The sequence below is a fragment of the Suncus etruscus genome, chromosome 4, assembly GCF_024139225.1.
Source record: "Suncus etruscus isolate mSunEtr1 chromosome 4, mSunEtr1.pri.cur, whole genome shotgun sequence".
In the NCBI taxonomy this organism is placed as follows: Eukaryota; Metazoa; Chordata; class Mammalia; order Eulipotyphla; family Soricidae; genus Suncus; species Suncus etruscus.
The window spans coordinates 31,861,574-31,876,180 of NC_064851.1; the positions used below are offsets into that span (position 1 = coordinate 31,861,574).

The window sequence follows — 14,607 nt, forward strand, 5'->3', positions numbered from 1 at the left end:
ACCCCAAATGTCTTCTTTTATTGTCCGAGAGGGGGATCACTTAGCTGCTCAGGAATCCTCCTTCGTGGCAGGAAAGAAAGAAGGGAAGAAGAACCAAAAGGGAGCGCTCACCCTCGCTTCTCCTCCTCCTCCTCTGCGTGCTGTGGTAACTCTCCTGATGTTTTAAATGCAAATATTTCATATACTTATTCAAAATCAAAATCACTTGATTTTAGCCAAAAGGCCAAGAAATAATGCTTACTCTAAAGCAGAATATGGATTGTGTACTAACTGGAAAACTCATTGTCTTTTTCAGCATACAAATCATCCTCTAGTAAACTAAGAAAACTAAAAAACTGAGAAAACTGAGAATTCGTTTTCTTCAGAAAACTAAGAAGTGAAATTTTCATCAGTAATAAAAACTAGGTAGCTGAGGAAAGGAAGCTTCAGATGGCAAGTGAGGATATATTGCTCAATGATCTAAATAATATTCAAAAATATAGCAAAAATGTTTTAGAAGAGGGTTGTGTTTAATTGTGTTAGAGTATAGAACTCAAGATCTGCCACTAAAAGACTAACAGGAAGACAGGCAGTATCTACATAGAAGGAAGTATATTCCAGCGTGCTGTGGTCCAACATATTTTAAGAATTGAGGACCCCGAAAATGGCTTACACAGCAATTTTAAAAGGTACCAAGGCTCAGTATAGGGGACTCATGACTCTGGGTAGTTATCTTTAATATTATTGCTCCTTAGTACAGAGTTAGACTAGTATTGGTTGTAGTTCTGTGTGGGCAGCGGCATCCAGATCCAGGGTGAAGTTTCATCTGGCTATCTGTTCGTTGCAGACCCAGGGCCCAATTGTCATCTAGCTATCTGTCAGATACTATTTAGACTTACAAGGGTGTATTTCCTGGCATTTACCCTTAGGGTCTGTACCAGGAATTGGCTGTTCTCTGGGCCTAGCCTTTGTACCTTAAAACTTCAGCCTATCATGGCTGCACTTAGGCTCACAGCAAAGCCAGGTTTATAGTTAATTTATAAACCAAATTTTGAATTTTAATATTTCCCCCTTTCTTTTTATACATATGATCAATCCTGACTACTCTCAGATGTGTATTTCACCTGCTCAAGCAAGCAGGGTACAGAAGACAAAGCAATGTTATCTCTAAGCAAAGGCACATAATATTCTAACACCAACATTTAGGTCACAGTTAATTCTAAATCTTAGATTCTAATAACTTCAGCCCATGGATAATTAATTTATATATCTACAAATGTATCTCCAAGTAGGTTTAAGAGCCTATTAGACATTCAATTAAATATATGTACTTATGAGGACAACTCCCATCTCTTTGGACATAGTCTAATTTTGAGTCATGCAGGACACCTCAAAACAACACACAAATAAACCACCAGAATCTAAAAGATGTAAAATTCTTTAAAGCACTGAAATTTTGTGCTTTGAATACTGTTTTCATTTTAGAAATGCTTATTTTATTTCATGAAATATTTACTCCGTTATTAAAGAACTCTATAAAGCAACATGGAAAATAACACCACAGTCTAACAAAGTGATTCTTAAAACAAGTAATTCTAATTTTTATTTCATTATTAGTTAATTTCCTAAATTAATTGTTCTACTGGTTATGAGGTATTAGAGTATATTTTATTTGATCAAAATGTATTCTAGCTACTTAATGATGATAAATAAATATTTAATATTTTAAAATTCTATTTTGAAGGACAAAAACAAGATCAAAGCTAATTGGTAGTGAGAAAGTTGCACTGGTGAAGGGGGAATGTACATTTTATGAGTGAAACCCAACTACCAACATATTTATAACCATGGTGCTTAAAAAAGATATTATTAAAAAATTATGACCAGTCATAAGTCTCAGTTTCACATTCACTAACTACTTATAAGAGTGGAGAAGTATCACCTCAGCCTGAGACAAATGGTCTAGATAATAGAGGATTAAATTTACTACCCTTGGTTACAAATATTTATTTCAATAATAAGGTTCACTATTATTCTTTCTCATCCCATAGGCATTCTGTAACATGATAGCAATGTTCTACAGGTAACTCCCCCCCCCCAATTTTTATTATATGGACAACTTAGATGTGATCTAAAGATTTTCTAATATTTTTAGTGAATTTAGTTAAGTTTTAACTTTTAAACACTTCTATTTAAATAGCACTTGTCTATAACATAACTACTTCTAGGGTTTTTTTTTTAATACTTCTTTGATATTTTTTTTGGACCACACCTGGTGACACTCAGGGGTTACTCTTGGCTATGCACTCAGAAATTGCCCCTGGCTCGGGGGACCATATCAGAAGTCAGGGATTGAAACGAGGTCCTTCTTGGGTCAGCCACGTGCAAGGCAAGCACCCGACCACTGTGCTACTACTTTGGCCCTACTTCTAGTTTTTATTCATACATTGGTAATAAACTATTGTTGAAGTAGTTAGGTAGGTTATTGGTCTAACACATTGCTATCTAAAGCAATTTCTGTTTTTTTTTTAAATAAATTATACAGTTTAAAATTTGAAAAGTTTAAAAAAATTAATTCTCTATTTGGACTAACTTTGAAAAGGCTATAAATCTAGGGTAAGTTTGGTCCCATATTTTCCTTCTACAGGGAAAGCCTGGGGATAGAACCTGGGTCAACCATGTGCAAGGAAAATGTTCTATATAGCTATGCTGTAGCTCTAGCCCCAAAACACCCCACATTAACAAATTGAACAACTAATAAAAATAGCTTAGAAAAACTTCTGCCATTGCATTAATGACTTCATTGGTGATAGAATAATTTTCACAAATGAGCTTGCCACTATACTTTTACTTGTTTCTTTCTTTCCTTTTTTCTTCTCTTTCTATTTATTCATTTTTCTTTCTCTTTATTTTTCCAATAGTTTTGCTTTCACTTATCTGGAAGTAAATTTATTATTATCAACTATATTAATTATGTGCTGCTGTTTGTTTAAATAAAAAAATTAAAAATATAAAAAAACCAAACAAATATTTATTTGCGATAAGCTATCTGATAAATACTTGAGATTATGACATGAATTAAAGTATATCTGTCATAAATTTATAATAAATGTTGGATTTTCTTAGCAATAAAGGTTGAGGCTACAACCTATTTTTTTAGCCTTTTGTGAAAGCCTATTTAAATAATCTGTTCTAAAGTTCAATTTACATAGTACACAAGACAGTATATATGAAAAATGTGGCTATAAGAGAGTTTTTGTGAAAAGTTAATTTCCTATTACCTATCTAATGGTTATGTTCAGTTTCTTCACAAAAAAAAATGAAGATAAAAATGTATGGCCTGGGGCTGGACAGGTGGGGCTAGTGGTAAGGCATCTGCCTTGCCAGTGCTATCCTAGCACAGACTGAGGTCCCATCACCGAGTGTCCCATATGGTCCCCCAAGCCAGGAGCAATTTCTGAGCACATAGCCAGGAGTAATCCCTGAACGTCACGAGGTGTGCTCCCCCAAATGTATGGCCTATTATTGTATAATTATTATTAGCTAGAAGAGAAAGATCCTGTGGATTATAACTGTTATTAGCATTTGGGTAAAACTATATCCTTGTAACCCATAAGCATTTATATTCGTATAAACTAAAGATGCCCCAACAAATTACTAACATTAACAAAACAAAAACCTTTTGATGTAATTTATTGCATTAATAAGGAAAGACACAATCATTAAATTATGCAAAAATAAATTAACTCTCAGATTCTAATTCTATAGAAATAGAAATAGAGGGTTTATTAAATTAGAAATATACTGCCATTAGGCAAAAGGGATGTTAAGCTTTTTTTTATTTTCATTAGTGCACTGAAAGTAATAGTTAAGGTAAGATAAGTTAAGTTAAGATAAGAGAAAAATATTTTGACAAAATGGTAAAAAAGTTGTCTATAGATTATATAGTTATTTGTAAAAATATCTGGAAAAAATTAAAAATTATCCTGCAAGTAATTAACAGTGTTAGCAAGATTGGATGATATAGGGCAATATACATAAAACTGAATTTTCTGCCTATATTTTAGTACTAAAAGGAATTCGAAGTTAACCTGATAGTTAAGAACCCAATAAAAGACTTAATTTTCTACATATATGATGCTAGAGAAACCAGACATAAAAAGTGTAACTATTTACATAGTAAAAATCTAGCTAAATGTATACAAGTAGAAGTTAGTAACGCAATTTAATATGGAATTAAATGTGGTTGTTTTCCCATGAAGGCCATATAAGACAGTCTAAAATAATTTAATAGGTCCCTTGATATTAGAGCTAGTTTTAAAACATGTTTAGTATGAGAAAATTCATAATGTAGTTCTCTTTGTTTTCCTATTTATATTTTATTTTTAAATTTCTGGTTATTAGCATATTTAATTATTTTGTTTGTTTCTTTTTATCTTAGGATCACACACACTGGTGCTCAGGGGCTATTCCTGTCTCTGCACTCAGAAATCGCACCTGGCAAGCTCAGGGGATCATATGGGATGTGCGGGGGAATCGAACTATCCTCAGTCCTGGGTCAGTTGCATGCAAGGCAAATGCCCTCCAGCTGTGCTATCTTACTAGCCCCTTATTAGCATACTTAGCATATTATTTAGCATGTTATTCTAAGTAATTTGCATATTTAGGTTATTTAATTTATTTAGCATTTTATTTTTGATGACTTAATAAATAATATAATATATAAACTTGGAGATATATGTATATATCCTTCATCAAATCCAAATATAATGCATGTATCTAATATTTTTTGTTTTATCAACTGCTAGATATGGATGTTTTCCTTTTTTTACTTAGTTTTTGTTTTAGTTTTTTTTTTGTGTGTGTCTGTTTTGGGGGACATACTTGTTGATTTCCTGGGATCACTCCTGGCTCTTTGCTCAGGGATCACTCCTGATCCCTGTCAAGGCTGATGGGACCTATTGCAGTGATCCTGTCAAGGCTCATGGGACCTATTGCAGTGATAGAGATTGAATTTGGTTCAACCATAAACAAAGCACTTTCATGATTAACCTGTTGTGCTATCTCTCAGGCTTACGTATGTTAGCATATACATACGTACACATTTTAAGTAGACTTATGTTTTCTGTTTGTTTTTTTGGTTTTCGGCCACACTTGGCAACACTCAGGAGTTGCTCCTGGTTCTGCACTCAAGGAGCAGGCCCCCTGGCAGGCTCAGGGGACCATATGGGATGCCAGGGATTGAACTCTAGTTGGTTCTTGATCGGCTATGTGTAAAGCAAACAACTCACCACTGTGCTATCACTCCAGCTCCAAGATTTATGTTTTGAATTAACTGGGTGTATATCTAGAAGTATAATTACATAGCTATATGATTTTCCATGTTCTTCACCCTTTCCCTTCCTTATCATGTTGTGTTGAGATAAATGCAGGTTACAAACTGGGCTTCTGTATTTGCTTGTTATATTGAGTAGTAGGAATTAAATTGATGAGCTCTTGCCTGCAAGTTAGTCAGTCTATTACTGAGCCATTTTCCATAGCTTGATATTGTTCTTTTTGAGGAACTGTTAAAATTTCTATGTCTGTATCATTTTACAGTTCAACCAGCAAGTTCCATAATTCAAATTCCTCACAATTCCAATGTCATCGTTGAGGACATTTTTATTTATTTATTTATTTATTATTTATTTATTTATTTATTTATTTATTTATTTATTTATGGCTTTGGGCCAAACCCAATAATACTTAGTGCCTATTCTGTGTTCAATTTTTGCTCATAGTAGATCTTAAGAAAACATGTTGCTGGAGATAGATATATTTCTCCCACATCCAACACATAAATGTTGAACTATCAGTCCAGTCATAAGATCTGTAAAATTTTGATCCCAGTCATTCCAGTGAGTGTACTGTTTTATTTTATTTTGGATTTGGTTTTGGGTTCACAGCTGGCAGTACTCAGGGGTTACTCCTGGCTCTTTGCTCAGAAATTACTCTTGGAAGGTTTGGGGAACCATATGGAATGCCGGGGATAGAACCCCCCGGATCAACAGCATACAAGGCAAAAGTCCATCCCGATGTACTATAACTTCTGCCCAAGCACTATGTTTTAATTTGTATTTTGTTTAGTTGTTTTGGGACCATGTCAGGTGATTTGCAAAGCTTACTCTTGTTTCTGAGCTAGGGGATAATTTCTTGTGTTGTTCAGGATTCTGGGAATCAAATCTGAGTTAGTTGGTACAAGGCAAATTCTATACTGGCTATACTATGTCATAGAAATCTATCTTTCTTGTGCACATTATTTTATATCAATAAGAAGTTAAATAATTTAAGAATATTTTATTCAAAATATATTTTTAAAATTATAAATTATTAAATAATAGGCACTTATAACTAATATTCAGATATTTGAATTAGACATTGTAGGCCAAAGACTTTGCACATTAAGGTGCCCTTAAAAAAATAAACAATGAGTTGATATAGCCAAAGAAAGAATTCAGTGGATAGAGCATTTGCCATGTATGTAGATGATGCAATTTCAATCCCTAGCGACACATATGGTTGAACTCTGCCAAGAGTAAGCCATGAACACCACTAGGTGTGACCAAAAAAAATGTGTGAAGTGAAACAGATATAACATAAAATTAGTTTACAATTCCATGGCATTTCAACACATTCACAGTATTATGTAATCATCACTTCCCTCTAGTTTCAAAATTTTTTGTCATTATTCCAACAACAAGACCTTGCAAACACTTAACTATTATTTCCCATTCTCTCAGTTATGAATCTCTAGATAGACTTATATCTATGGTATTACTATGAAGATATACAAGAAATAAATAAGTTTAGCAAGAGAGATTAATAGTCCAAGGAGGGGGACATAAAAAAAGTTGATAAAAAACCAGGGAACATCCTATGAATGAGAGTGCTTGTAATCACGATTTTGCCCTTCCACCTTCCCTTTCTGGGCAAAAGATCATCATTGGTGTGTATATACCAATACATATATACCAATGAAATAAATTCATCTTCCATACACACCCTTTTTGAGATGTAAACCTTGTTAAGCTTGAGTAGCATTAGATAGGCATTTGGCCCTCCTCTCATGTTGATTATCCTTGAACAATAAATACTGTAAGTGACAATCAGGGCTTTCAATTCAAGATACTGGGAGTCCCCCCAGCCCCATGCTTTTCTCCATTTTTTATTATTTTCTTAGTCCTCTCAGCACCCCCGCTTTAGGCCCATTCACCTAGGGCAAGACTGGCATATGGTTCTCTGAATTTACTTATATTATACAGGCACATTTATTAAGGCTTCTATATTATACAAATACCTATATTATATGATTATCTATATTAAGACCACTATCTTATACAGTTGAAAATGATAACGTAGTCATTTGGTCAGAGTTCTTTTACTTATAATATTCCAAATATTATTTCTATATAGCATGCATTAGTACTTGATTCATTATAACTAAATAATACTTCACTACATATATATCACAATGTGCTTATCCATTCATCTTTAAGTGGACATTGACTGCTTTAACTATTATGAATAGTACTGCTATCAAAATTCATGCAATGGTGTTCTATTGAGTACTTATTTTCAATTAGTCTAAGTATTATATATATGGTAGTTGAAAATATGAATAACATGGTTATTCCATTATTACATTTTGAGGAACCTACAATGTTTTTCCAGGGCAGCTAAAACTTTTTTTAATCCTATAATGCTTGAAGATTCTAATAGATACTAAGCTCTGATATTTTATGTTTATGAGACAAAATTCTCCTTAGTTAAAATTTACATATTAAATGAGAGACTATTAAAGAACATTTTAATGAGTTCTGTCAAAGGCATATAGTCACATAATCAATACCATAATCAATATATAGGATATTTTCATCATCCAAGAATGTTTCTTTATAATCCTTTTCATATTGAAAATGTTTTAAATTCTACATTTAAATTCCAAGTAATGTATATACCAATACATATATAACAATGTATATACCAATATATATATATCCATATATATATATATCAGGGAATAGATTTGATACACCATAAACTAGGTATATGATTGGCTTCCTAACCATAGTCAATTTTCTAAATTGGTAGCAAAATGTTAGCATACCAGCAATATCTAAGAACTCGAGTTTCTTCACATTTAATATAATTTGCTGCTGACAGTATAATTTTTCACTGATCCATAACATGTAAAATTGCTACAACACTATAATTTTGAATTACTTTGTTCTGCAGACATAATTTGAATAATTTTGATATCTTTATTAGTCATTGACTTATGAGCTTTTTGTGAAACACATGTTTAATATTTGCTCATACATTTATTTGTCATTTTATTTTTCACATAAGGACTTTCAATATTCTCAATATAAATTATTTGTCACAAATATTCATGAATGTTTTCTTCAATAGCTTGTTTTTTAATATTCTTAGTGATTTGGGTAGGGTTTATAGAACAAGGTTATTTCATAAATTATCTTTTGGGTGGGTATATTCTTTTTGTATATTAAAAAAAAGCTTTATAAAATAAGAAACTTTTCCCTTTTCCCTAAAAAATAACAATTTCTATTTTGGCTTAAATCCATAATTAACAATTGTTTGTCATTTGAAAAAAGAATTGTGCTTTATTTTTTAATATGTTTATCTTCTTGTATAAGGACAAATTTTTTTTTGTAAGGACAAAATTTCCACTGAATTGCCTCAGACAATCATTTAGTCTTTTGTTTGTTTACTTTTGTGTTTGTCCTAAACTGATGGTTCTCAGTGTTTACTCATGGCTTTCTCTAAGGGATCACTTCTGGATGTGCTCCAAGGACATTGAATAATGTGGGTTTGAACTTAGGTTCAAACATTGAATAGGAGGTTTGAACTTGGGTTGCTTGCTTGCAAGATAAGCAGCCAGAATGCTATACTCTCACTCTGACTCCTTAAGCCCTAACTTCTTAAATTGGAATTCAAATTCTTGTTTGGGATCACTTAACTGAATGTGAGTGTAGGCACTGCAAAAGAAGTGGGAGGTTTCTGAACACATAATAACCAAACATTAGTTCCAAACCAACTTCATACTGAATCAGAAGTTTTCTAATAATGTTCACCTGTGTTATATTTCTTTGGTGAAAAGAAGTAAATCATTTAAGAAGCCCTGTTTTGCAATGAATATGGGGCTGTAGTGGCAGCCATGCCTACTACTATCCCGAGCTGGATCCCAAGAAAGGGTTTTTGCTTCCAGTATAATAGAAATTTTAACCCTTACAATCCCAATATCAACAGGGTACCCTCAGAGATACAAACTAGCCCTGTGGACCTGTAACCTGGAGAAATAGAAAGCAAAATAGAATTGCAATTGTACTACAGACTCCTGAAACCTCTCTTATTGCAGTGAGCTCTCCAAGTTGTATGAAGCTGTTGAAGAGTATGAAGATGAAAACACCAATTCGATGTGTTTTGTGAGTTTTCTGTTACAGATGAAGATAGTAATTTTGAACCTCCAACCCAGAGACCTCAAAGCAATTTTTGCAAATGCCCAAAATACTCATATTGAATCTTCAATCCAGATACCAGACTCAGATGTTTAATGACTGTAGCAATGATGTCATCATTAAGAAAATAAAATAGGGGATTCCTGGAGATTATTACATCATGGTTGACAGGAGATGGTTAATGGAGCCATCTTGTCATTGATACAGATGGCCAAACCCAAGCCCTATTTTCATCTTGGTCTCCCCCTACCCCCGTGGGGTCCTTAGGTGATTCCCCTTGGCACCTCTAATATCAGCATAGAGCTCAACCCACATTGCATGCCTGCATTCTTGTCCATGTTGTCCAGAATGATAGTCCAAAAGATTGCAAGATAGTCCAAAAGTTGCAAAAGATTGCAAGGGTATCTCTGGCTTCACTAAATAGAATACTTTCGGCCGGTCATGACGCCAGCCAACATGTGTCCATGCAGAAACCTGTAAGCATATCTCATCATAATGAGCTGATTACCATCCTTCTTTCTGTCTGCAGCTGCCTGACAGGACACTCAATTCGTTTCTGAAGAGTTCCTGCCCCATTTGCCTAGCCAGGTCTCCTCCTGAGAGGTGGCCCTTTCCTCTTTTATTAACAATGAAACAGAAGTGAGCTCCAGCCAACAGCAGGCCCTGATTGCTTCAACCATCACAACTAAGACCACGGCACAGTGCATACCAGACCAGGATGAAAGAGTAGATGAGCTCCGCAGGAAGCAGAATGAGAAAACCATCCGGATCAAACAGATAAAGCACACTTAGCAATTTCCAAGAGTTCCTCATCTCCAAGTATACTTTGGAAACAAGAGAGATTTATATGACCCCTGCAAGGTGTTGAATACCTAACTTGCCTCTTGCTTTATGGATGCCAGGCAGAAAGAAGGGTCTGACTATGAACCCAACAGCTTGGCTAATTACCATGTTAAACTCCTGCAATACTCCTGCAATGCTGTATGGCTACAACATCATCAGTATAAGGAATTTAAGTGATTGAAAGAGTCCCCAAAACAAAAGTAGGTCGAACTCCTTACAAAGTGAAAAGAAACCAGCCACACAAGTCCACAACGTTCATGTTTGCCTATGAGGTCATTCTGCACAAACACGGGCATCTCAGCCGCTACAAACAGAAGGCTCTGGTTTATCTGGTCTCACTCAATAACATGAAAACATTTGGACACTGCACAGGCTTCCATGAATCTACTTTGAAGTGGGGTGATATCAGCCTGCTAGTAACAAACACGGCACTAGAATACCTGGTGTCGATGGGTCAAGATACCCGTGACCTGAATGCCAAAACCAAGCATGGCAGCACAGAGTCCCAGGTATATGCCACCCAACATGCCCCACAAATCTATAAGGACTATAAGGAGTATGCCTATTAGTGGCCCCTTGCCATGCTCTGTGAGGATTCCCTTTTCTACTTATCCGTGAAGCCAGATGTTGACTTGGCATCTCTACATTGGTTCAATTGTCAGTCCTCAGCAAGAACAAGTTGGCCAAGATGGTGAAGACCATGTGCGAGAAGGGTAATGGTTTCCCTGGAAGGAAAACCAAGTTCAGTGTCTATCAGTGTTTGAGGTGCAGAGCAACCAGCTATTGCTTATCTGTAACAACCTGAGCAAACAGGCCATCCAGTCCCTCTCTGGCCACTGCAACAATGGCAATTTCATCGTCTCTGCCTCCTATGACTCTTCCTCAGCTACTGCTTAACTAGTAGTTTGAGCAAGACCTTCCCACTTGGTTGCTATGTCCAGAGAGACAAGGCGTTGCTTATTCACTGCTTCTCCTTCCAGTTTCTTCTGACTCCCACTTGTTAACTTTATAAAAATATAAATATTTCATATATTTTTCTTTCTACAAATAAGCCAATGGAGATTATTTAGCAACACATAAGACAATGGAGATTGTGTTGTATTACTACCATGGTATTTATAAGCTCAAAACAAATGTACTTGTGGGGGATGAAACTTAATTGCTTTTACAGAATTTACAAAATCACAGTGATTCTCAGGCAATGCAAAATTGAAAAAGGAACATTTTGTTTCTGGAAAACAAAACTAAAAAACAACTGTTTATAGGAAATGGAGAGTCATCTTAGAACTGTGTCCTCATCCTCACCTTCTGCTTTTTCTTTCTGCCATTCCTTTCATTTTTAGTTGACTTAATAAATGGCTTTTTTTTTTTCATTTTAAAACTGTTTATTGAGAGAAAACAATACTAACTTCACTGCTTATACAAAATTGGATTCAGTTAGATCCAGAATATGACAGTACTGATAGAGACTTGATTTTAAATTATTTATCTACTTTTCTTTTGAGCTCCTGTGCATCACCTTTTGTATTGTGGAAGGATCTAGATATTATCGGTTGCATCTTTAGTGGGCAGGAGAAGGAGGAAGAAGGAAATAAAGGTACCATTATTTTTTAAAGATAGATAATTTTAAAATCATATGCAAAATTCACTGTTGGAGACCCCCAAAGGGTGTTATATAGCTAATTTTTACTGCTGTGCTTAACTTGGGTAGAATATTTTTGTCCCCCCCCAAATATGAATAAATGAAGTCTAATGATCAGATTTATAAGTTCAAATTCCTAATCCTATGAAAATATTGCCAAGCATTCAATAGTATATCAAGCATGAAGATATGGTAGATTATGGACATTTTTCACTTAAAATCCATACTCACCATTCAGAGCAATGAGACAAGTAATTGATCTTTGAGAGTTCAAAAATCCTGAAGTATGTATTTGTGAGCATTAAACCTCAGTCTCTGTTCCCTAGAGGACAAATTTTCTAATAGTTTAAATCAGAAATATTGGGTAATAACATTTTTAAAGAAATTTAGGTTAATTCAAAACTTCCTTGAAAATGTGCAGCATTTCTTTTTCAGTGAATGTTAAATGAGCTTGTCTATGGCATTTTAAAATTATTTTAATAATAATTTTGGTTAAACAACACTTTATGGTAGTTTACCAAGGTATTTATTTTCAAATCTTGTGTCTGTGAACAATTATTAGTTGAAATACTTTAAAAATAAAAATAATCATACATTTTGCACACACACACACACACACACACACACACCACATACACACACAAGCCCTATCTTAGGTCTTTTACCAAAAAGTCAATTTACCATGATAATGTGGCATTTTTTAAAATTATTTTACCCTAGGATATATGATTCTTTCTGGGAATAACAGAACATATATTTTTAGTAATGTCAGAAACAAAATAAAAGGAAGTCATTCCTCCTTCTCTTTTCCCCTTTTTCTCCTTAAATATTTAGGAGATATGGCATGAACTGAAAATAATTTACTAAATAGTACTACTTAATAGAAAATATCACCTTACCTATGTAGATAATAATAACAAAACATTTTCTTATATTTTCTACTGTAGATAATGTAATCTTCTGTGTCATTCATTTATGTTATATAATTTTACTCCTTATATTTATGATGAAAAGGAGTTGGACATATTTAGAAGTTAATAAGATGATCCAATAAGATAAATAAACTTGGGGTAAAAAAAAAAACACAAAAATAAGGTCAAAGACCTCCCCCCTAAAATATAGGGCAGGAATATATCATTAAAGTATATTTAATGTGTAAAATATAATATGGGTTATATATTATATTATTAACTTTAGTACATTAAAAGTATATTATTGTAGGGGCTGGAGAGATAGCACAGTGGTAGGGTATTTGCCTTGCATGCAGCCAATTCAGGACTGACAGTGGTTCAAATCCCGGCTGACATCCCATATGGTCCCCCAAGCCTGGCAGGAAAGATTTCTGAGTGCAGAGTCAAGAGTAACCCCTGAGCACCACTGAGTGTGGCCCAAAAACTAAAAAAGAAAAAGAAAAAAAGTATATACTATATTGAAGTATATTATAGAGCATATCCAGTATGCCCTTGTGTAATATCCAGCACTGCATCACCACTAGCAGGAGCATTTCCTGAATGAACAGTGAATTATAAGTAACTTTGAATACTTGTTTCAACACTTTAGAGCAGTGGTCCTCAAACTATGGCCTGCGGGCCACATATTGTATTTGTATCTGTTTTGTTTCTTCATTGCAAAATAAGATATATGCAGTATGCATAAGAATTTATTTATAAGTTTTGTTTTTACTATAGTCAGACCCTCCAATGGTCTGAGGGACAGTGAACTGGCCTCCTGTTTAAAAAGTTTGAGGACCCCTACTTTAGAGTGTGGACCAAAACAAGATCAAAACTCAAAAATATATTTTTATATATATCATTAGTTTAGGTAAGTATGTGTAGAGTGTGGATCTTGACACATTGCATAAAGAAATATTTTTAAATTTATGGCTATTTATATTTTTATTTAATGCTATTACAAATAATATTTTTTTTCAATCTCTCTATATTCCTCTCCTATATTTCTTTGTAAAACACTAATATCTAGTAGTACTTAAGTGTCATCTAAAAAATTTAATATTCCAAATTTTGTAGGCCTGACACAATGCCATATCTATATTGTCTCTGATATATAACTATCTATGACAGGCAATATTTATAATAGATGATGACAGAAATTTACACATTACTTAAAAATGTGTACATTTTTGGTTATTCTGAAGAAAATATATATACCATGTGTTTAGTATGAAATTCATTTCGTTTGTGCTCAATAACTACATGGGACTAGAAAAATAACAGTGATTATATTATCCTTATATTAATCTATATAATCCTTAATAAACAGGATTAAAATATGTGATAATTATAGTATTGTATCATCCCATTCTATTCAGAATGGCTATAGAGGGTGAGTTCAGGCAGTGGTCCTCAAACTTTTTAAACAGGGGCCAGTTCACTGTCCCTCAGACCATTGGAGGGTCTGACTATAGTAAAAACAAAACTTATGAACGAATTCTTATGCACACTGCATATATCTTATTTTGCAATGAAGAAACAAAACAGATACAAATACAATATGTGGCCCGCGGGCCATAGTTTGAGGACCACTGGTTCAGACTGTGGAGTCATAACTGTAGCTGAAATCCACAGTTTTGCAATTTGTTGAAGAAATAATCTTGGGGGGCCAGAG

The 14,607-nt window shown here is 34.0% G+C and overlaps 1 pseudogene; it reads left to right on the plus strand.

Annotated features, from left to right (window-relative positions):
- The first annotated feature begins 7 nt into the window (after positions 1 to 7).
- Positions 8 to 11,237, plus strand: LOC126007025 (uncharacterized protein KIAA1958-like; annotated as a pseudogene).
- Positions 11,238 to 14,607: the final 3,370 nt, after the last annotated feature.